Consider the following 27,832-nt stretch of genomic DNA (forward strand, 5'->3'; position numbering starts at 1 on the left):
CTGACACTCTCTATCACTCTCTGACACTCTCTGACACTCTCAGACACTCACTATCACTCTCCGACTCTCTTTATCACTCTCTGCAACTCTCTGCCACTCTCTGACACACTCTGCCACTCGCTGACACTCTCTGACACTCTCTGACAATCTCAGACACTCTCAGACACTCTCAGAGACTCTCAGACACTCATTATCGCTCTCTGACTCTCACTGACAGTCTCTGCAACTCTCTGACACTCTCGACCACTCGCTGACACTCTCTGACACTCTCTGACAATCTCAGACACTCTCAGACATTCTCAGACACTCATTAACACTCTCTGACACACTTTGACACACTCTGACACTCTCTGACACTCTCTGACACACTCTGACACTCTCTGACACACTCTGACACTCTCTATCACTCTCTGACACTCTCTGAAACTCACTATCTCTCTCTGTCACTCTTTATCACTCTCTATCACTCTCTGACACACTCTGACACTCTCTATCACTCTCTATCACTCTCTGACACTCTCTGAAACTCTCTGAAACTCACTATCTCTCTCTGACACTCTTTATCACTCGCTATCACTCTCTGACACTCTCTGACACTCTCTATCACTCTCAGACACTCTCAGACACTCACTATCTCTCTCTGACACTCTCTGACACTCTCTATCACTCTCTATCACTCTCAGACACTCACTATCACTCTCTGACACTCTCTGAAACTCACTATCTCTCTCTGACACTCTTTATCACTCTCTATCACTCTCTGACACTCTATATCACTCTCTGAAACTCTCTGACACTCAATGACACTCTCTATCAATCTCTATCACTCTCTGACACACTCTGACACTCTCTGACAGTCTCAGACACTCTCTATCACTCTCAGACACTCTCTGACACTCTCAGACACTCTCAGACACTCTCTGACACTCTCAGACACTCGCTATAACTCTCTGACACTCTCTGACACTCTCTGACACTCTCATACACTCTCTATCACTCTCTGACACACTCTGACACACTCTGACAATCTCTGACAGTCTCAGACACTCTCTGTCACTCTCTGACACACTCTGACAATCTCTGACACTCTCAGACACTCTCAGACACTCTATATCACTCTCTGACACTCACTGACACTCGCAGACACTCTCTGTCACTCTCAGACACCTCAGAAACTCTCTATCACTCTCTGACACTCTCTGACACTCTCTGACACTCTCTATCACTCGATGACACTCTCAAACACTCTCTATCACTCTATGACACTCTCTGACACTCTCTGACACACTCCGACACTCTCTATCACTCTCTGTCACTCTCAGACACCTCAGGAACTCTCTATCACTCTCTGACACTCACTGACACTCGCAGACAATCTCTGTCACTCTCAGACATCTCAGAAACTCTCTATCACTCTCTGACACTCTCTGACACTCTCTGACACACTCTGACGCTCTCTGACTCTCTCTGACACTCTCTATCACTCTATGACAATCTCTGACACTCTCTATCACTCTCTATCATTCTCTGACACTGTCTGACACACTCAGACACTCTCTATCACTATCTGTCACTCTCAGACATCTCAGAAACTCTCTATCACTCTCTGACACTCTCTATCGCTCTCTGATACTCTCTGACGCTCTCTGACTCTCTCTGACACTCTCTATCACTCTATGACACTCTCAGGCACTCTCAATCACTTTCTATCTCTCTCTGACACTCTCTATCAATCATTATCACTCTCTGACACTCTCTGACACTCTCTATCACTCTCTCTCACTCTCTGACGCTCTCTGACACTCTCTGACAATCTCAGACACTCTCAGAAACTCTCTATCACACTCTGACACTCACTGACACTCTCAGACATTCTCTGTCACTCTCAGACACTCTCTGTCACTCTCTATCACTCTCTGACACTCTGACACTCTCAGACACTCTATGTCACTCTCAGACACTCTCTGTCACTCTCAGACACTCTCAGAAACTCTCTATCAAACTCTGAAACTCTCTATCACTCCCTGACACTCTCTTTCACTCTCTGACACTCTCTGACACTCTCTGACACTCTCAGACACTCTCTATCACTCTCTATCACTCTCTATCACTCTCTGACACTCTCTGACACTCTCAGAATCTCTCTCTCACTCTCTGAAACTCTCAGACACTCTCTATCACTCTCTGACACTCTCTATCACTCTCTGACATTCTCAGACACTCTCTATCACTCTCTGAAACTCTCTATCACTCTCTGACACTCTCTGACACTCTCAGACACTCTCTATCACTCTCTATCACTCTCTATCACTCTCTGACACTCTCTGACACTCTCAGAATCTCTCTCTCACTCTCTGAAACTCTCAGACACTCTCTATCACTCTCTGACACTCTCTATCACTCTCTGACACTCGCTGACACTCTCGGACACTCTCTGTCACTCTCAGACACTCTCTATCACACTCTGAAGCTCTCTGACACATCAAACACTCTCTATCACTCTCTGACACTCTCTGTCACACTCTGACACTCTCTGACAATCTCTGACACTCTCTGACACTCACTGACACTCTCAGACACACTCAATCATTCTCTATCACGCTCTGACACTCTCTGAGACTCTCAGACACTGTCTATCACTCTCTGACACTCTCGATAACTCTCTGACATTCTCAGACACTCTCTATCAGTCCCTGACACTCTCTATCACTCTCTGACACTCTCTGACTCTCTCTGTCAATCTACGATTCTCTCTGACACTCTCTATCACTCTCTGACACTCTCTGACACTCTCCGACGCTCTCAGACACTCTCTATCACTCTCAATCACACTCTGACCCTCTCTGACACTCTCTGAAACACTCAGACACTCTCAATCATTCTCTTTCACTCTCTGACATTCTCTGACACTCTCAGACACTCTATATCACTCTCTGGCACTCTCTGACAATCTCTGACACTCTCAGACACACTCAATCACTCTCTATCACTCTCTGACACTCTTCGACACTCTCTATCACTCTATGACACTCTCTGAGACACTCTAACACACTCTGACACACTCTGAATCTCTCTGACACTCTCAGACACTCTCTATCACTCTCTGACACTCTCTGACACTCTCAGACACTCTCTATCACTCTCTGACACACTCTGACAATCTCTGACACTCTCAGACACTCTCAGACACTCTCAGACACTCTATATCACTCTCTGACACTCTCTGACGCTCTCTGACACTCTCTGACGCTCTCTGACGCTCTCTGACACTCTCTGACATTCTCTATCACCCTATGACACTCTCTTACAGTCTCTATCACTCTCTATCACTCTCTGACACTGTCTGACACACTCAGACACTCTCCATCACTCTCTGTCATCTCGGACACCTCAGAAACTCTCTATAACTCTCTGACACTCTCTGACACTCTCTATCAATCTCTATCAATCTCTATCACTCTCTGACACTCTCTGACACTCGCTGACACTCTCAGACAATCACTATCACTCTCTATCACTCTCTATCACTGTCTGACACTATATATCACTCTCTGAAACTCTCTGACACTCTCTGACACTCAATGACACTCTCTATCAATCTCTATCACTCTCTGACACACTCTGACACACTCTGACACTCTCTGACAGTCTCAGACACTCTTTATCACTCTCAGACACTCTCTATCACTCTCTGACACTCTCTGACACTCTCTGACACTCTCAGACACTCTCAGACACTCTCTATCACTCTCTGACACTCTCTGACACTCTCAGACACTCTCTGACACTCTCATACACTCTCAATCAGTCTCTATCACTCTCTGACACACTCTGACACACTCTGACACTCTCTGACAATCTCAGAGACTCTCTATCACTCTCTGACACACTCTGACAATATCTGACACTCTCAGACACTCTCAGACACTCTCAGACACTCTCTATCACTCTCTGACACTCTCTGACACTCTCAGACACTCTCTGACACTCTCATACACTCTCTATCAGTCTCTATCACTCTCTGACACACTCTGACACACTCTGACAATCTCTGACAGTCTCAGACACTCTCTATCACTCTCTGACACACTCTGACTATCTCTGACACTCTCAGACACTCTCAGACACCTCAGAAACTCTCTATCACTCTCTGACACTCTATGACACTCTCTATCACTCTATGACACTCTCTGACACTCTCTATCACTCTCTGACACTGTCTGACACACTCAGACACTCTCCATCACTCTCTGTCACACTCAGACACCTCAGAAACGCTCTATCACTCTCTGAAACTCTCTGACACTCTCTGACACTCTCTATCAAGCTCTATCAATCGCTATCACTCTCTGACACTCTCTGACACTCTCAGACAATCACCATCACACTCTATCACTCTCTATCACTCTATCACTCTCTGACACTCTATCTCACTCTCTGAAACTCTCTGACACTCTCTGACACTCAATGACACACTCTATCAATCTCTATCACTCTCTGACACACTCTGACACTCTCTGACAGTCTCAGACACTCTCTATCACTTTCTGACACTCTCTGACACTCTCTGACACTCTCAGACACTCTCCATCACTCTCTGACACTCTGTGAGACTCTCAGACACTCTCTGACACTCTCTGACACTCTCTAAAAATCTCTATCACTCTCTGACACACTCTGACACACTCTGACACTCTCTGACAGTCTCAGACACTCTCTATCACTCTCTGACACACTCTGACAATCTCTGACACTCTCAGACACTCTCAGACACTCTCAGACACTCTATATCTCTCTCTGACACTCACTGACACTCGCAGACACTCTCTGTCACTCTCTGTCACTCTCAGACTCCTCAGAAACTCTCTATCACTCTCTGACACTCTCTGACACTCCCTGACACTCTCTGACACTCTCTGACACTCTCTGACACTCTCTATCAATCTCTATCACTCTCTATCACTCTCTGACACTCTCTGACACTCTCAGATAATCATTATCACTCTCTATCACTCTCTATCACTCTCTGACACTCTATATCACTCTCTGATACTCTCTGACACTCTCTGACACTCAATGACACTCTCTGACGCTCCCTATCACTCTCTGACACTCTCTGACACTCTCTGACACTCTCTGACACTCTCAGACACCCTCTATCACTCTCTCTCACTCTCTGACGCTCTCTGACACTCTCTGTCACTCTCAGACATCTCAGAAACTCTCTATCACTCTCAGACACTCTCTATCACTCTCTGTCACTCTCAGACACCTCAGAAAATCTCTATCACTCTCTGACACTCTCTGACAATCTCCATCAATCTCTGTCACTCTCTATCACTCTCTGACACTCTCTGACACTCTCTGACACTCTCAGACAATCACTATCACTCTCTATCACTTTCTATCACTCTCTGACACTCTATATCACTCTCTGAAACTCTCTGACACTCACTGACACTCAATGAAACTCTCTATCAATCTCTATCACTCTCTGACACACTCTGACACTGCCTGACAGTCTCAGACACTCTCTATCACTCTCAGACACTCTCTACCACTCTCAGAAACTCTCTATCACTCTCAGCCACTCTCTGACACTCTCTGACACTCTCTGACACTCTCTGACACTCTCAGTCACTCTCTGACACTCTCATACACTCTCTATCAGTCTCTATCACTCTCTGACACACTCTGACACACTCTGACAATCTCTGACAGTCTCAGACACTCTATATCACTCTCTGACACACTCTGACAATCTCTGACACTCTCAGACACTCTCAGACACCTCAGAAACTCTCTATCACTCTCTGACACTCTCTGACACTCTCTATCACTCTCTGACACTGTCTGACCCACTCAGGCACTCTTCATCACTCTCTGTCACTCTCAGACACCTCAGAAACGCTCTATCACTCTCTGAAACTCTCTGACACTCTCTGACACTCTCTATCGAGCTCTATCAATCGCTATCACTCTCTGACACTCTCTGACACTCTCTGACACTCTCAGACAATCACTATCACTCTCTATCACTCTCTATCACTCTCTATCACTCTCTGACACTCTATATCACTCTCTGAAACTCTCTGACACTCTCTGACACTCAATGACACACTCTATCAATCTCTATCACTCTCTGACACACTCTGACACTCTCTGACAGTCTCAGACACTCTCTATCACACTCTGACACTCTCTGACACTCTCAGACACTCTCCATCACTCTCTGACACTCTGTGAGACTCTCAGACACTCTCCGACACTCTCATACACTCTCTAAAAATCTCTAACACTCTCTGACACACTCTGACACACTCTGACACTCTCTGACAGTCTCAGACACTCTCTATCACTCTCTGACACACTCTGACAATCTCTGACACTCTCAGACACTCTCAGACACTCTCAGACACTCTATATCACTCTCTGACACTCACTGACACTCGCAGACACTCTCTGTCACTCTCTGACACTCCCTGACACTCTCTGACACTCTCTGACACTCTCTATCAATCTCTATCACTCTCTATCACTCTCTGACACTCTCTGACACTCTCTGACACTCTCAGACACTCTCTGACACTCTCAGACACTCTCTGACACTGTCAGACACTCTCTGACACTGTCATACACTCTCTATCAATCTCTATCACTCTCTGACACACTCTGACACACTCTGACACTCTCTGACATTCTCAGACACTCTCTATAACTCTGACACTCTCAGACACTCTCAGACACTCTCAGACACTCTATATCACTCTCTATCACTCTATGAAACTCTCTGACACGCTCTATCACTCTCTATCACTCTCTGACACTGTCTGACACTCTCTGACTCTCTCTGACACTCTCTATTAATCTCTATCACTCTCTATCACTCTCTGACACTCTCAGACAATCACTATCACTCTCTATCACTCTCTAACACTCTCTATCACTCTCTGACACTCTATATCACCCTCTGAAACTCTCTGACACTCTCTGACACTCAATGCCACTCTCTATCAATCTCTATCACTCTCTGACACACTCTGACACACTCTGACAGTCTCAGACACTCTCTATCACTCTCAGACACTCTCAATCACCCTCAGACACTCTCTATCACTCTCTGACACTCTCTGACACTCTCAGACACTCTCATACACTCTCTGACACTCTCTATCACTCTCTGACACTCTCTGACACTCTCTGACGCTCTCTGACACTCTCTGACACTCTCTATCACTCTATGACACTCTCAGACACTCACTATCACTCTCTATCGCTCTCTGACACTGTCTGACACACTCAGACACTCTCTATCACTCTGTGTCACTCTCAGACACCTCAGAAACTCTCTATCACCCTCTGACACTCTCTGACACTCTCTGACACTCTCTATCAATCTCTATCACTCTCTATCACTCTCTGACACACTCTGACACTCTCTGACACTCTCTGACACTCTCAGACAATCACTATCACTCTCTATCACTCTCTGACACTCTATATCACTCTCTGAAACTCTCTGACACTCTCTGACACTCAATGACACTCTCTGACACTCCCTATCACTCTCTATCACTCTCTGCCACTCTCTGACACTCTCAGACACTCTCTATCACTCTCCATCACTCTCTGACACTCTATCAATCTTTATCACCCTCTGACACTCTCAGAAACTCTCTATCACTCTCTCTCACTCTCTGACGCTCTCTGACAGTCTCTGACAATCTCAGACACTCTCAGACACTCTCTATCACACTCTGACACTTACTGACACTCTCACACATTCTCTGTCACTCTCAGACTTTCTCTGTCACTCTCTATCACTCTCTGACTCTCTGACTCTCTGATACTCTCAGACACTCTCCGTCACTCTCAGACACTCTCTGTCACTGACAGACACTCTCAGAAACTCTCAGAAACACTCTACCACACTCTGAAACTCTCTGACGCTCTCTGACACTCTCAGAATCTCTCTCTCACTCTCTGAAACTCTCAGACACTCTCTATCACTCTCTGACACTCTCCATCACTCTCTGACATTCTCAGACACTCTCTGTCACTCTCTGAAACTCTCTATCACTCTCTGACACTCTCTGACACTCTCTAACACTCTCTGACACTCACTGACACTCTCAGACACTCTCTGTCACTCTCAGACACTCTCTATCACACTCTGAAGCTCTCTGACACTCTCAGAGACTCTCTATCACTCTCAGCCACTCTCTATCACTCTCTGACACTCCCTGACTCTCTCCTTCGCTCTCTGACACTCTCTGACACTCTCAGACACTCTCTAACACTCTCTGACACTCTCTGACACTCTCTGACATTCGCAGACACTCTCAGACACTCTCTGTCACTCTCAGACACTCTCTATCACACTCTGAAGCTCTCTGACGCTCTCAGACACTCTCTATCACTCTCAGCCACTCTCTATCGCTCTCTGACACTCTCAGACACTCTCTGACACTCTCAGACACTCTCTGACACTCTCACACTCTCTATCACTGTCTATCACTCTCTGACACTCTATATCACTCTCTGAAACTCTCTGAAACTCTCTGACACTCAATGACACTCTCTGACACTCCCTATCACTCTCTATCACTCTCTGACACTCTCTGACACTCTCAGACACTCTCTATCACTCTCTGACACTCTCTATCAATCTTTATCACTCTCTGACACTCTCAGAAACTCTCTATCACTCTCTCTCACTCTCTGACGCTCTCTGACACTCTCTGACAATCGCAGATAATCTCAGACACTGTCTGTCACACTCTGACACTCACTGACACTCTCACACATTCTCCTTCACTCTCAGACTCTCTCTGTCACTCTCTATCACTCTCTGACTCTCTGACACTCTCAGACACTCTCCGTCACTCTCAGACACTCTCTGTCACGCTCAGACACTCTCAGACACTCTCAGAAACTCTCTATCACACTCTGAAACTCTCTGACACTCTCAGAATCTTTCTCTCACTCTCTGAAACTCTCAGACACTCTCTATCACTCTCTGACACTCTCTATCACTCTCTGACATTCTCAGACACTCTCTATCATTCTCTGAAACTCTCTTTCACTCTCTGACACTCTCTGACACTCTCCATCACTCTCTGACACTCACTGACACTCTCAGACACTCTCTGTCACTCTCAGACACTCTCTATCACACTCTGAAGCTCTCTGACACTCTCAGACACTCTCTATCACTCTCAGCCACTCTCTATCACTCTCTGACACTCCCTGACACTCTCTTTCGCTCTCTGACACTCTCTATCACTTTCTATCACTCTCTGACACTCTCTGACACTCTCAGAATCTCTCTATCACTCTCTGACACACTCTATCACTCTCTGACATTCTCATACACTCTCTATCACTCTCTGAATCTCTCTATCGCTCTCTGACACTCTCTGACACTCTCTATCACTCTCTGACATTCACTGACACTCTCAGACACTCTCTGACACTCTCAGACACTCTCTATCACTCTCAGACACTCTCTGACACTCTCATACACTCTCTATCAATCTCTATCACTCTCTGACACACTCTGACAATCTCTGACACTCTCAGACACTTTCAGACACTCTATATCACTCTCTGACACTCACTGACACTCGCAGACACTCTCTGTCACTCTCAGACACCTCAGAAACTCTCTATCACTCTCTGACACTCTCTGACACTCTCTGACGCTCTCTGACACTCTCTATCACTCTCTGACACTCTCTATCACTCTCTGACATTCTCAGACACTCTCTATCACTCTCTGACACCCTCTATCACTCTCTGACATTCACTGACACTCTCTGACACTCTCTATCACTCTCTGACATTCTCAGACACTCTCTATCACTCTCTGAAACTCTCCATCACTCTTTGACACTGTCTGACACTCTCTATCACTCTCTATCGCTCTCTGACACTGTCTGACACACTCAGACACTCTCCATCACTCTCTGTCACTCTCAGACACCTCAGAAACACTCTATCACTCTCTGACACTCTCTGACACTCTCTGAGACTCTCTATCAATCTCTATCAATCTCTATCACTCTCTATCACTCTCTGTCACTCTCTGACACTCTCTGACACTCTCTGACACTCTCAGACAATCACTATCACTCTCTACCACTCTCTATCACTCTCTGACACTCCATATCACTCTCTGAAACTCTCTGACACTCTCTGACTCTCATTGACACTCTCTGATACTCCCTATCACTCTCTATCACTCTCTGACACTCTCAGACACTCTCTATCACTCTCTATCACTCTCTGACACTCTCTATCAATCTTTATCACTCTCTGACACTCTCAGAAACTCTCTATCTCTCTCTCTCACTCTCTGACGCTCTCTGGCACTCTCTGACAATCTCAGACACTCTCAGACACTCTCTATCACACTCTGACACTCACTGACACTCTCACACATTCTCTGTCACTCTCAGACACTCTCTGTCACTCTCTATCACTCTCTGACACTCTGACACTCTCAGACACTCTCCGTCACTCTCAGACACTCTGTCACTCACAGATACTCTCAGAAACTCTCAGAAACTCTCAGAAACTCTCAGAAACTCTCTATCACACTCTGAAACTCTCTGACACTCTCTGACACTCTCAGAATCTCTCTCTCACTCTCTGAAACTCTCAGACACTCTGTATCACTCTCTGACACTCTCCATCACTCTCTGACATTCTCAGACACTCTCCATCACTCTCTGAAACTCTCTATCACTCTCTGACACCCTCTGACACTCTCTATCACTCTCTGACATTCACGGACACTCTCAGACACTCTCTATCACTCTCAGCCACTCTCTATCACTCTCTGACACTCTCTGACACTCTCATACACTCTCTATCAATCTCTACCACTCTCTGACACTCTCTGACACACTCTGACACACTCTGACACACTCTGACTCTCTCTGACAGTCTCAGACACTCTCTATCACTCTCTGACACTCTCTGACACACTCTGACAATCTCTGACACTCTCAGACACTCTCAGACACTCTCAGACACTCTATATCACTCTCTGACACTCACTGACACTCGCAGACACTCTCTGTCACTCTCAGACACCTCAGAAACTCTCTATCACTCTCTGACACTCTCTGACACTCTCTGACGCTCTCTGACACTCTCTGACACTCTCTATCACTCTCTGACACTCTCTATCACTCTCTATCACTCTCTGACACTGTCTGACACACTCAGACACTCTCTATCACTCTCTGTCACTCTCAGACACCTCAGAAACTCTCTATCAATCTCTGACACTCTCTGACTCTCTCTGACACTCTCTGACGCTCTCTATCAATCTCTATCACTCTCTATCACTCTCTGACATTCTCTGACACTCTCTGACACTCTCAGACAATCACTATCACTCTCTATCACTCTCTGACACTCAATGACACTCTCTGACACTCCCTATCACTCTCTATCACTCTCTGATACTCTATGACACTCTCAGACACTCTCTATCACTCTCTATCATTATCTGACAATCTCTATCAATCTTTATCACTCTCTGACACTCTCAGACACTCTCTATCACTCTCTCTCACTCTGCGATGCTCTCTGACACTCTCTGACAATCTCAGACACTCTCAGACACTCTCTATCACTCTCTGTCACTCTCAGAAACCTCAGAAAATCTCTATCACTCTCTGACACTCTCTGACACTCTCTGACACTCTCTGACACTCTCTATCAATCTCTATCACTCTCTATCACTCTCTGACACTCTCTGACACTCTCTGACACTCTCAGACAACCACTATCACTCTCTATCACTCTCTATCACTCTCTGACACTCTATATCACTCTCTGAAACTCTCTGACACTCTCTGACACTCAATGACACTCTCTATCAATCTCTATCACTCTCTGACACACTCTGACACACTCTGACACACTCTGACACTCTCTGACAGTCTCAGACAATCTCTATCAAGCTCAGACACTCTCTATCACTCTCTGACACTCTCTGACACTCTCAGACACTCTCTTACACTCTCACACAGTCTCTGACACTCTCAGACACTCTCTGACACTCTCATACACTCTCTATCAATCTCTATCACTCTCTGACACACTCAAACACACTCCGACACTCTCTGACAGTCTCAGACACTCTCTATCACTCTCTGACACACTCTGACAATCTCTGACTCTCTCAGACACTCTCAGACACTCTATATCACTCTCTGACACTCATTGACACTCGCAGACACTCTCTGTCACTCTCAGACACCTCAGAAACTCTCTTTCACTCTCTGACACTCTCTGAAACTCTCTGACGCTCTCTGACACTCTCTATCACTCTATGACACTCTCTGACACTCTCTATCACTCTCTATCACTCTCTGTCACTGTCTGACACACTCAGACACTCTCTATCACTCTCTGTCCCTCTCAGACACCTCAGAAACTCTCTATCACTCTCTGACACTCTCTGACACTCTCTGACACTATCTATCAATCTCTATCACTCTCTATCACTCTCTGACACTCTCTGACACTCTCAGACAATCACTATCACTCTCTATCACTCTCTATCACTCTCTGACACTCTATATCACTCTCTGAAACTCTCTGACACTCTCAGACACCCTCGATCACTCTCTGACATCTCTATCAATCTTTATCACTCTCTGACCACTCTCAGACACTCTCAGACACTCTCTATCACTCTCTCTCACACTTTGATGCTCTCTGACACTCTCTGACAATCTCAGACACTCTCAGACACTCTCTATCACTCTCTGTCACTGTCAGAAACCTCAGAAACTCTCTATCACTCTCTGACACTCTCTGACACTCTCTGACACTCTCTGACACTCTCTATCAATCTCTATCACTCTCTATCACTCTCTGACACTCTCTGACACTCTCTGACACTCTCAGACAATCACTATCACTCTCTATCACTCTCTATCACTCTCTGACACTCTATATCACTCTCTGAAACTCTCTGACACTCTCTGACACTCAATGACACTCTCTATCAATCTCTATCACTCTCTGACACACTCTGACACTCTCTGACAGTCTCAGACACTCTCTATCAAGCTCAGACACTCTCTATCACTCTCAGACACTCTCTATCACTCTCTGACACTCTCAGACACTCTCTGACACTCTCACACACTCTCTATCACTCTCTGACACTCTCTATCAATCTCTGTCACTCTCTTTCACTCTCTGACACTCTCTGACACTCTCAGACAATCACTATCACTCTCTATCACTCTCTATCACTCTCTGACACTCTATATCACTCTCTGAAACTCTCTGAGACTCTCTGACACTCAATGACACTCTCTGACACTCCCTATCACTCTCTATCACTCTCTGACACTCTCTGACACTCTCAGACACCCTCGATCACTCTCTGACATCTCTATCAATCTTTATCACTCTCTGACCACTCTCAGACACTCCCTATCACTCTCTATCACTCTCTCTCACTCTCTGACGCTCTCAGACACTCTCAGACACTCTCAGACACTCTCTATTACTCTCTGACACTCTCTGACACTCTCAGACACTCTCGATCACTCTCTGACATCTCTATCAATCTTTATCACTCTCTGACCACTCTCAGACACTCCCTATCACTCTCTATCACTCTCTCTCACTCTCTGACGCTCTCAGACACTCTCCGTCACTCTCAGACACTGTCTGTCACTCACAGATACTCTCAGAAACTCTCAGAAACTCTCTATCACACTCTGAAACTCTCTGACACTCTCTGACACTCTCAGAATCTCTCTCTCACTCTCTGAAACTCTCAGACACTCTCTATCACTCTCTGACACTCTCCATCACTCTCTGACATTCTCAGACACTCTCTATCACTCTCTGAAACTCTCTATCACTCTCTGACACTCTCTGACACCCTCTATCACTCTCTGACACTCTCAGACACTCTCTATCACTCTCTATCATTCTCTGACACTCTCTGACAATCTCAGACACTCTCAGACACTCTCTATCACACTCTGACACTCACTGACACTCTCAGACATTCTCTGTCACTCTCAGACACTCTCTGTCACTCTCTATCACTCTCTGACACTCTGACACTCTCAGACACTCTCAGAAACTCTCTATCACACTCTGAAACTCTCTATCACTCCCTGACACTCTCTTTCGCTCTCTGAAACTCTCTGACACTCTCTGACACTCTCAGAATCTCTCTCTCACTCTCTGAAACTCTCAGACACTCTCTATCACTCTCTGACACCTCCTATCACTCTCTGACATTCTCAGATACTCTCTATCACTCTCTGAAACTCTCTATCACACTCTGACACTCTCTGACACTCTCTGTCATTCTCTGACACTCACTGACACTCTCAGACACTCTCTGTCACACTCAGACACTCTCTGACACTCTCAGACACTCTCTGACACTCTCAGACTCACTCAGACACTCTCTAACACTCTCTATCACTCTCTATCACTCTCAGACACTCTCAGACACTCTCTATCACTCTCAATCACTCTCTGACACTCTCTGACACTCTCTGACACTCTCAGACACTCTCAGACACTCTCAGACACTCTCTAACACTCTGTATCACTCTCTATCACTCTCTGACACTCTCAGACACTCTCTGACACTCTCAGACACTCTCTGACACTCTCTGTCGCTCTCTGTCACTCTCTGACACCCACTGACACTCTCAGACACTCTCAGACACTCTCTGTCACACTCAGACACTCTCTGACACTCTCAGACACTCTCTGGCACTCTCAGACACACTCAGACACTCTCTAACACTCTCTCTCACTCTCTATCACTCTCAGACAGTCTCAGACACTCTCTATCACTCTCAATCACTCTCTGACACTCTCTGACACTCTCAGACACTCTCTGACACTCTCAGACACTCTCAGACACTCTCAGACACTCTGTATCACTCTCTATCACTCTCTGACACTCTCAGACACTCTCTGACACTCTCTGACACTCTCTGACACTCTCAGACACTCTCTGACACTCTCAGACACTCTCAGACACTCTCAGACACTCTCAGACACTCTCTAACACTCTGTATCACTCTCTATCACTCTCTGACACTCTCAGACACTCTCTGACACTCTCAGACACTCTCTGACACTCTCTGTCGCTCTCTGTCACTCTCTGACACCCACTGACACTCTCAGACACTCTCAGACACTCTCTGTCACACTCAGACACTCTCTGACACTCTCAGACACTCTCTGGCACTCTCAGACACACTCAGACACTCTCTAACACTCTCTCTCACTCTCTATCACTCTCAGACACTCTCAGACACTCTCTATCACTCTCAATCACTCTCTGACACTCTCTGACACTCTCTGACACTCTCAGACACTCTCAGACACTCTCAGACACTCTGTATCACTCTCTATCACTCTCTGACACTCTCAGACACTCTCTGACACTCTCTGACACTCTCTGACACTCTCAGACACTCTCTGACACTCTCAGACACACTCAGACACACTCAATCACACTCAGACACTCTCAGACACTCTCTATCACTCTCTGACACTCTCTGAAACTCTCAGATGCTTTCTGACACTCTCAGACACTCTCTGTCACTCTCTGACACTCTCAGACACTCTCTGACACTCTCTGACACTCTGTGACACTCTCAGACACTCTCTGACACTCTCAGACAATCTCTATCAGTCTCTATCAGTCTCTATCACTCTCTGACACTCTCTATCACTCTCTGACACTCTCTGACACTCTCTGACACTCTCTATCACTCTCAGACACTCTCAGACACTCTCTGACACTCTCAATCACTCTCTGACTCTCTCTGACACACTCTGTCACTGTCTGAAACACTCAGACACTCTCTATCACTCTCTATCACTCTCTGACACTCTCTGACACTCTCTGACACTCAATGACACACTCTATCAATCTCTATCACTCTCCGACACACTCTGACACTCTCTGACAGTCTCAGACACTCTCTATCACTTTCTGACACTCTCTGACACTCTCTGACACTCTCAGACACTCTCCATCACTCTCTGACACTCTGTGAGACTCTCAGACACTCTCTGACACTCTCTGACACTCTCTAAAAATCTCTATCACTCTCTGACACACTCTGACACTCTCTGACAGTCTCAGACACTCTCTATCACTCTCTGACACACTCTGACAATCTCTGACACTCTCAGACACTCTCAGACACTCTCAGACACTCTATATCTCTCTCTGACACTCACTGACACTCGCAGACACTCTCTGTCACTCTCTGTCACTCTCAGACTCCTCAGAAACTCTCTATCACTCTCTGACACTCTCTGACACTCCCTGACACTCTCTGACACTCTCTGACACTCTCTGACACTCTCTATCAATCTCTATCACTCTCTGACACTCTCTGACACTCTCAGATAATCATTATCACTCTCTATCACTCTCTATCACTCTCTGACACTCTATATCACTCTCTGAAACTCTCTGACACTCTCTGACACTCAATGACACTCTCTGACGCTCCCTATCACTCTCTGACACTCTCTGACACTCTCTGACACTCTCTGACACTCTCAGACACCCTCTATCACTCTCTCTCACTCTCTGACGCTCTCTGACACTCTCTGTCACTCTCAGACATCTCAGAAACTCTCTATCACTCTCAGACACTCTCTATCACTCTCTGTCACTCTCAGACACCTCAGAAAATCTCTATCACTCTCTGACACTCTCTGACAATCTCCATCAATCTCTGTCACTCTCTATCACTCTCTGACACTCTCTGACACTCTCTGACACTCTCAGACAATCACTATCACTCTCTATCACTTTCTATCACTCTCTGACACTCTATATCACTCTCTGAAACTCTCTGACACTCACTGACACTCAATGAAACTCTCTATCAATCTCTATCACTCTCTGACACACTCTGACACTGCCTGACAGTCTCAGACACTCTCTATCACTCTCAGACACTCTCTACCACTCTCAGAAACTCTCTATCACTCTCAGCCACTCTCTGACACTCTCTGACACTCTCTGACACTCTCTGACACTCTCTGACACTCTCATACACTCTCTATCAGTCTCTATCACTCTCTGACACACTCTGACACACTCTGACAATCTCTGACAGTCTCAGACACTCTATATCACTCTCTGACACACTCTGACAATCTCTGACACTCTCAGACACTCTCAGACACCTCAGAAACTCTCTATCACTCTCTGACACTCTCTGACACTCTCTATCACTCTCTGACACTGTCTGACCCACTCAGGCACTCTTCATCACTCTCTGTCACTCTCAGACACCTCAGAAACGCTCTATCACTCTCTGAAACTCTCTGACACTCCCTGACACTCTCTATCGAGCTCTATCAATCGCTATCACTCTCTGACACTCTCTGACACTCTCTGACACTCTCAGACAATCACTATCACTCTCTATCACTCTCTATCACTCTCTATCACTCTCTGACACTCTATATCACTCTCTGAAACTCTCTGACACTCTCTGACACTCAATGACACACTCTATCAATCTCTATCACTCTCTGACACACTCTGACACTCTCTGACAGTCTCAGACACTCTCTATCACACTCTGACACTCTCTGACACTCTCAGACACTCTATATCACTCTCTGAAACTCTCTGAGACTCTCTGACACTCAATGACACTCTCTGACACTCCCTATCACTCTCTATCACTCTCTGACACTCTCTGACACTCTCAGACACCCTCGATCACTCTCTGACATCTCTATCAATCTTTATCACTCTCTGACCACTCTCAGACACTCCCTATCACTCTCTATCACTCTCTCTCACTCTCTGACGCTCGCAGACACTCTCAGACACTCTCAGACACTCTCTATTACTCTCTGACACTCTCTGACACTCTCAGACACTCTCGATCACTCTCTGACATCTCTATCAATCTTTATCACTCTCTGACCACTCTCAGACACTCCCTATCACTCTCTATCACTCTCTCTCACTCTCTGACGCTCTCAGACACTCTCCGTCACTCTCAGACACTGTCTGTCACTCACAGATACTCTCAGAAACTCTCAGAAACTCTCTATCACACTCTGAAACTCTCTGACACTCTCTGACACTCTCAGAATCTCTCTCTCACTCTCTGAAACTCTCAGACACTCTCTATCACTCTCTGACACTCTCCATCACTCTCTGACATTCTCAGACACTCTCTATCACTCTCTGAAACTCTCTATCACTCTCTGACACTCTCTGACACCCTCTATCACTCTCTGACACTCTCAGACACTCTCTATCACTCTCTATCATTCTCTGACACTCTCTGACAATCTCAGACACTCTCAGACACTCTCTATCACACTCTGACACTCACTGACACTCTCAGACATTCTCTGTCACTCTCAGACACTCTCTGTCACTCTCTATCACTCTCTGACACTCTGACACTCTCAGACACTCTCAGAAACTCTCTATCACACTCTGAAACTCTCTATCACTCCCTGACACTCTCTTTCGCTCTCTGAAACTCTCTGACACTCTCTGACACTCTCAGAATCTCTCTCTCACTCTCTGAAACTCTCAGACACTCTCTATCACTCTCTGACACCTCCTATCACTCTCTGACATTCTCAGATACTCTCTATCACTCTCTGAAACTCTCTATCACACTCTGACACTCTCTGACACTCTCTGTCATTCTCTGACACTCACTGACACTCTCAGACACTCTCTGTCACACTCAGACACTCTCTGACACTCTCAGACACTCTCTGACACTCTCAGACTCACTCAGACACTCTCTAACACTCTCTATCACTCTCTATCACTCTCAGACACTCTCAGACACTCTCTATCACTCTCAATCACTCTCTGACACTCTCTGACACTCTCTGACACTCTCAGACACTCTCAGACACTCTCAGACACTCTCTAACACTCTGTATCACTCTCTATCACTCTCTGACACTCTCAGACACTCTCTGACACTCTCAGACACTCTCTGACACTCTCTGTCGCTCTCTGTCACTCTCTGACACCCACTGACACTCTCAGACACTCTCAGACACTCTCTGTCACACTCAGACACTCTCTGACACTCTCAGACACTCTCTGGCACTCTCAGACACACTCAGACACTCTCTAACACTCTCTCTCACTCTCTATCACTCTCAGACACTCTCAGACACTCTCTATCACTCTCAATCACTCTCTGACACTCTCTGACACTCTCAGACACTCTCTGACACTCTCAGACACTCTCAGACACTCTCAGACACTCTGTATCACTCTCTATCACTCTCTGACACTCTCAGACACTCTCTGACACTCTCTGACACTCTCAGACACTCTCTGACACTCTCAGACACACTCAGACACACTCAATCACACTCAGACACTCTCAGACACTCTCTATCACTCTCTGACACTCTCTGAAACTCTCAGATGCTTTCTGACACTCTCAGACACTCTCTGTCACTCTCTGACACTCTCAGACACTCTCTGACACTCTCTGACACTCTGTGACACTCTCAGACACTCTCTGACACTCTCAGACAATCTCTATCAGTCTCTATCAGTCTCTATCACTCTCTGACACTCTCTATCACTCTCTGACACTCTCTGACACTCTCTGACACTCTCTATCACTCTCAGACACTCTCAGACACTCTCTGACACTCTCAATCACTCTCTGACTCTCTCTGACACACTCTGTCACTGTCTGAAACACTCAGACACTCTCTATCACTCTCTATCACTCTCTGACACTCTCTGACACTCTCTGACACTCAATGACACACTCTATCAATCTCTATCACTCTCCGACACACTCTGACACTCTCTGACAGTCTCAGACACTCTCTATCACTTTCTGACACTCTCTGACACTCTCTGACACTCTCAGACACTCTCCATCACTCTCTGACACTCTGTGAGACTCTCAGACACTCTCTGACACTCTCTGACACTCTCTAAAAATCTCTATCACTCTCTGACACACTCTGACACTCTCTGACAGTCTCAGACACTCTCTATCACTCTCTGACACACTCTGACAATCTCTGACACTCTCAGACACTCTCAGACACTCTCAGACACTCTATATCTCTCTCTGACACTCACTGACACTCGCAGACACTCTCTGTCACTCTCTGTCACTCTCAGACTCCTCAGAAACTCTCTATCACTCTCTGACACTCTCTGACACTCCCTGACACTCTCTGACACTCTCTGACACTCTCTGACACTCTCTATCAATCTCTATCACTCTCTGACACTCTCTGACACTCTCAGATAATCATTATCACTCTCTATCACTCTCTATCACTCTCTGACACTCTATATCACTCTCTGAAACTCTCTGACACTCTCTGACACTCAATGACACTCTCTGACGCTCCCTATCACTCTCTGACACTCTCTGACACTCTCTGACACTCTCTGACACTCTCAGACACCCTCTATCACTCTCTCTCACTCTCTGACGCTCTCTGACACTCTCTGTCACTCTCAGACATCTCAGAAACTCTCTATCACTCTCAGACACTCTCTATCACTCTCTGTCACTCTCAGACACCTCAGAAAATCTCTATCACTCTCTGACACTCTCTGACAATCTCCATCAATCTCTGTCACTCTCTATCACTCTCTGACACTCTCTGACACTCTCTGACACTCTCAGACAATCACTATCACTCTCTATCACTTTCTATCACTCTCTGACACTCTATATCACTCTCTGAAACTCTCTGACACTCACTGACACTCAATGAAACTCTCTATCAATCTCTATCACTCTCTGACACACTCTGACACTGCCTGACAGTCTCAGACACTCTCTATCACTCTCAGACACTCTCTACCACTCTCAGAAACTCTCTATCACTCTCAGCCACTCTCTGACACTCTCTGACACTCTCTGACACTCTCTGACACTCTCTGACACTCTCATACACTCTCTATCAGTCTCTATCACTCTCTGACACACTCTGACACACTCTGACAATCTCTGACAGTCTCAGACACTCTATATCACTCTCTGACACACTCTGACAATCTCTGACACTCTCAGACACTCTCAGACACCTCAGAAACTCTCTATCACTCTCTGACACTCTCTGACACTCTCTATCACTCTCTGACACTGTCTGACCCACTCAGGCACTCTTCATCACTCTCTGTCACTCTCAGACACCTCAGAAACGCTCTATCACTCTCTGAAACTCTCTGACACTCTCTGACACTCTCTATCGAGCTCTATCAATCGCTATCACTCTCTGACACTCTCTGACACTCTCTGACACTCTCAGACAATCACTATCACTCTCTATCACTCTCTATCACTCTCTATCACTCTCTGACACTCTATATCACTCTCTGAAACTCTCTGACACTCTCTGACACTCAATGACACACTCTATCAATCTCTATCACTCTCTGACACACTCTGACACTCTCTGACAGTCTCAGACACTCTCTATCACACTCTGACACTCTCTGACACTCTCAGACACTCTCCATCACTCTCTGACACTCTGTGAGACTCTCAGACACTCTCCGACACTCTCATACACTCTCTAAAAATCTCTATCACTCTCTGACACACTCTGACACACTCTGACACTCTCTGACAGTCTCAGACACTCTCTATCACTCTCTGACACACTCTGACAATCTCTGACACTCTCAGACACTCTCAGACACTCTCAGACACTCTATATCACTCTCTGACACTCACTGACACTCGCAGACACTCTCTGTCACTCTCTGACACTCCCTGACACTCTCTGACACTCTCTGACACTCTCTATCAATCTCTATCACTCTCTATCACTCTCTGACACTCTCTGACACTCTCTGACACTCTCAGACACTCTCTGACACTCTCAGACACTCTCTGACACTGTCAGACACTCTCTGACACTGTCATACACTCTCTATCAATCTCTATCACTCTCTGACACACTCTGACACACTCTGACACTCTCTGACATTCTCAGACACTCTCTATAACTCTGACACTCTCAGACACTCTCAGACACTCTATATCACTCTCTATCACTCTATGAAACTCTCTGACACGCTCTATCACTCTCTATCACTCTCTGACACTGTCTGACACTCTCTGACTCTCTCTGACACTCTCTATTATTCTCTATCACTCTCTATCACTCTCTGACACTCTCAGACAATCACTATCACTCTCTATCACTCTCTAACACTCTCTATCACTCTCTGACACTCTATATCACCCTCTGAAACTCTCTGACACTCTCTGACACTCAATGCCACTCTCTATCAATCTCTATCACTCTCTGACACACTCTGACACACTCTGACAGTCGCAGACACTCTCTATCACTCTCAGACACTCTCAATCACCCTCAGACACTCTCTATCACTCTCTGACACTCTCTGACACTCTCAGACACTCTCATACACTCTCTGACACTCTCTATCACTCTCTGACACTCTCTGACACTCTCTGACGCTCTCTGACACTCTCTGACACTCTCTATCACTCTATGACACTCTCAGACACTCACTATCACTCTCTATCGCTCTCTGACACTGTCTGACACACTCAGACACTCTCTATCACTCTGTGTCACTCTCAGACACCTCAGAAAGTCTCTATCACCCTCTGACACTCTCTGACACTCTCTGACACTCTCTATCAATCTCTATCACTCTCTATCACTCTCTGACACACTCTGACACTCTCTGACACTCTCTGACACTCTCAGACAATCACTATCACTCTCTATCACTCTCTGACACTCTATATCACTCTCTGAAACTCTCTGACACTCTCTGACACTCAATGACACTCTCTGACACTCCCTATCACTCTCTATCACTCTCTGCCACTCTCTGACACTCTCAGACACTCTCTATCACTCTCCATCACTCTCTGACACTCTATCAATCTTTATCACCCTCTGACACTCTCAGAAACTCTCTATCACTCTCTCTCACTCTCTGACGCTCTCTGACAGTCTCTGACAATCTCAGACACTCTCAGACACTCTCTATCACACTCTGACACTTACTGACACTCTCACACATTCTCTGTCACTCTCAGACTTTCTCTGTCACTCTCTATCACTCTCTGACTCTCTGACTCTCTGATACTCTCAGACACTCTCCGTCACTCTCAGACACTCTCTGTCACTGACAGACACTCTCAGAAACTCTCAGAAACACTCTACCACACTCTGAAACTCTCTGACGCTCTCTGACACTCTCAGAATCTCTCTCTCACTCTCTGAAACTCTCAGACACTCTCTATCACTCTCTGACACTCTCCATCACTCTCTGACATTCTCAGACACTCTCTGTCACTCTCTGAAACTCTCTATCACTCTCTGACACTCTCTGACACTCTCTAACACTCTCTGACACTCACTGACACTCTCAGACACTCTCTGTCACTCTCAGACACTCTCTATCACACTCTGAAGCTCTCTGACACTCTCAGAGACTCTCTATCACTCTCAGCCACTCTCTATCACTCTCTGACACTCCCTGACTCTCTCCTTCGCTCTCTGACACTCTCTGACACTCTCAGACACTCTCTAACACTCTCTGACACTCTCTGACACTCTCTGACATTCGCAGACACTCTCAGACACTCTCTGTCACTCTCAGACACTCTCTATCACACTCTGAAGCTCTCTGACGCTCTCAGACACTCTCTATCACTCTCAGCCACTCTCTATCGCTCTCTGACACTCTCAGACACTCTCTGACACTCTCAGACACTCTCTGACACTCTCACACTCTCTATCACTGTCTATCACTCTCTGACACTCTATATCACTCTCTGAAACTCTCTGAAACTCTCTGACACTCAATGACACTCTCTGACACTCCCTATCACTCTCTATCACTCTCTGACACTCTCTGACACTCTCAGACACTCTCTATCACTCTCTGACACTCTCTATCAATCTTTATCACTCTCTGACACTCTCAGAAACTCTCTATCACTCTCTCTCACTCTCTGACGCTCTCTGACACTCTCTGACAATCGCAGATAATCTCAGACACTGCCTGTCACACTCTGACACTCACTGACACTCTCACACATTCTCCTTCACTCTCAGACTCTCTCTGTCACTCTCTATCACTCTCTGACTCTCTGACACTCTCAGACACTCTCCGTCACTCTCAGACACTCTCTGTCACGCTCAGACACTCTCAGACACTCTCAGAAACTCTCTATCACACTCTGAAACTCTCTGACACTCTCAGAATCTTTCTCTCACTCTCTGAAACTCTCAGACACTCTCTATCACTCTCTGACACTCTCTATCACTCTCTGACATTCTCAGACACTCTCTATCATTCTCTGAAACTCTCTTTCACTCTCTGACACTCTCTGACACTCTCCATCACTCTCTGACACTCACTGACACTCTCAGACACTCTCTGTCACTCTCAGACACTCTCTATCACACTCTGAAGCTCTCTGACACTCTCAGACACTCTCTATCACTCTCAGCCACTCTCTATCACTCTCTGACACTCCCTGACACTCTCTTTCGCTCTCTGACACTCTCTATCACTTTCTATCACTCTCTGACACTCTCTGACACTCTCAGAATCTCTCTATCACTCTCTGACACACTCTATCGCTCTCTGACATTCTCATACACTCTCTATCACTCTCTGAATCTCTCTATCGCTCTCTGACACTCTCTGACACTCTCTATCACTCTCTGACATTCACTGACACTCTCAGACACTCTCTGACACTCTCAGACACTCTCTATCACTCTCAGACACTCTCTGACACTCTCATACACTCTCTATCAATCTCTATCACTCTCTGACACACTCTGACAATCTCTGACACTTTCAGACACTTTCAGACACTCTATATCACTCTCTGACACTCACTGACACTCGCAGACACTCTCTGTCACTCTCAGACACCTCAGAAACTCTCTATCACTCTCTGACACTCTCTGACACTCTCTGACGCTCTCTGACACTCTCTATCACTCTCTGACACTCTCTATCACTCTCTGACATTCTCAGACACTCTCTATCACTCTCTGACACCCTCTATCACTCTCTGACATTCACTGACACTCTCTGACACTCTCTATCACTCTCTGACATTCTCAGACACTCTCTATCACTCTCTGAAACTCTCCATCACTCTTTGACAATGTCTGACACTCTCTATCACTCTCTATCGCTCTCTGACACTGTCTGACACACTCAGACACTCTCCATCACTCTCTGTCACTCTCAGACACCTCAGAAACACTCTATCACTCTCTGACACTCTCTGACACTCTCTGACACTCTCTATCAATCTCTATCAATCTCTATCACTCTCTATCACTCTCTGTCACTCTCTGACACTCTCTGACACTCTCTGACACTCTCAGACAATCACTATCACTCTCTACCACTCTCTATCACTCTCTGACACTCCATATCACTCTCTGAAACTCTCTGACACTCTCTGACTCTCATTGACACTCTCTGATACTCCCTATCACTCTCTATCACTCTCTGACACTCTCTGACACTCTCAGACACTCTCTATCACTCTCTATCACTCTCTGACACTCTCTATCAATCTTTATCACTCTCTGACACTCTCAGAAACTCTCTATCACTCTCTCTCACTCTCTGACGCTCTCTGGCACTCTCTGACAATCTCAGACACTCTCAGACACTCTCTATCACACTCTGACACTCACTGACACTCTCACACATTCTCTGTCACTCTCAGACACTCTCTGTCACTCTCTATCACTCTCTGACACTCTGACACTCTCAGACACTCTCCGTCACTCTCAGACACTCTGTCACTCACAGATACTCTCAGAAACTCTCAGAAACTCTCAGAAACTCTCAGAAACTCTCAGAAACTCTCTATCACACTCTGAAACTCTCTGACACTCTCTGACACTCTCAGAATCTCTCTCTCACTCTCTGAAACTCTCAGACACTCTGTATCACTCTCTGACACTCTCCATCACTCTCTGACATTCTCAGACACTCTCCATCACTCTCTGAAACTCTCTATCACTCTCTGACACCCTCTGACACTCTCTATCACTCTCTGACATTCACGGACACTCTCAGACACTCTCTATCACTCTCAGCCACTCTCTATCACTCTCTGACACTCTCTGACACTCTCATACACTCTTTATCAATCTCTACCACTCTCTGACACTCTCTGACACACTCTGACACACTCTGACACACTCTGACTCTCTCTGACAGTCTCAGACACTCTCTATCACTCTCTGACACTCTCTGACACACTCTGACAATCTCTGACACTCTCAGACACTCTCAGACACTCAGACACTCTATATCACTCTCTGACACTCACTGACACTCGCAGACACTCTCTGTCACTCTCAGACACCTCAGAAACTCTCTATCACTCTCTGACACTCTCTGACACTCTCTGACGCTCTCTGACACTCTCTGACACTCTCTATCACTCTCTGACACTCTCTATCACTCTCTATCACTCTCTGACACTGTCTGACACACTCAGACACTCTCTATCACTCTCTGTCACTCTCAGACACCTCAGAAACTCTCTATCAATCTCTGACACTCTCTGACTCTCTCTGACACTCTCTGACGCTCTCTATCAATCTCTATCACTCTCTATCACTCTCTGACATTCTCTGACACTCTCTGACACTCTCAGACAATCACTATCACTCTCTATCACTCTCTGACACTCAATGAAACTCTCTGACACTCCCTATCACTCTCTATCACTCTCTGATACTCTATGACACTCTCAGACACTCTCTATCACTCTCTATCATTATCTGACAATCTCTATCAATCTTTATCACTCTCTGACACTCTCAGACACTCTCTATCACTCTCTCTCACTCTGCGATGCTCTCTGACACTCTCTGACAATCTCAGACACTCTCAGACACTCTCTATCACTCTCTGTCACTCTCAGAAACCTCAGAAAATCTATATCACTCTCTGACACTCTCTGACACTCTCTGACACTCTCTATCAATCTCTATCACTCTCTATCACTCTCTGACACTCTCTGACACTCTCTGACACTCTCAGACAACCACTATCACTCTCTATCACTCTCTATCACTCTCTGACACTCTATATCACTCTCTGAAACTCTCTGACACTCTCTGACACTCAATGACACTCTCTATCAATCTCTATCACTCTCTGACACACTCTGACACACTCTGACACACTCTGACACTCTCTGACAGTCTCAGACACTCTCTATCAAGCTCAGACACTCTCTATCACTCTCTGACACTCTCTGACACTCTCAGACACTCTCTTACACTCTCACACAGTCTCTGACACTCTCAGACACTCTCTGACACTCTCATACACTCTCTATCAATCTCTATCACTCTCTGACACACTCAAACACACTCCGACACTCTCTGACAGTCTCAGACACTCTCTATCACTCTCTGACACACTCTGACAATCTCTGACTCTCTCAGACACTCTCAGACACTCTATATCACTCTCTGACACTCATTGACACTCGCAGACACTCTCTGTCACTCTCAGACACCTCAGAAACTCTCTTTCACTCTCTGACACTCTCTGAAACTCTCTGACGCTCTCTGACACTCTCTATCACTCTATGACACTCTCTGACACTCTCTATCACTCTCTATCACTCTCTGTCACTGTCTGACACACTCAGACACTCTCTATCACTCTCTGCCCCTCTCAGACACCTCAGAAACTCTCTATCACTCTCTGACACTCTCTGACACTCTCTGACACTATCTATCAATCTCTATC

The sequence above is a fragment of the Heterodontus francisci genome, chromosome 9 (genome assembly GCF_036365525.1).
Source record: "Heterodontus francisci isolate sHetFra1 chromosome 9, sHetFra1.hap1, whole genome shotgun sequence".
Lineage (NCBI taxonomy): Eukaryota > Metazoa > Chordata > Chondrichthyes > Heterodontiformes > Heterodontidae > Heterodontus > Heterodontus francisci.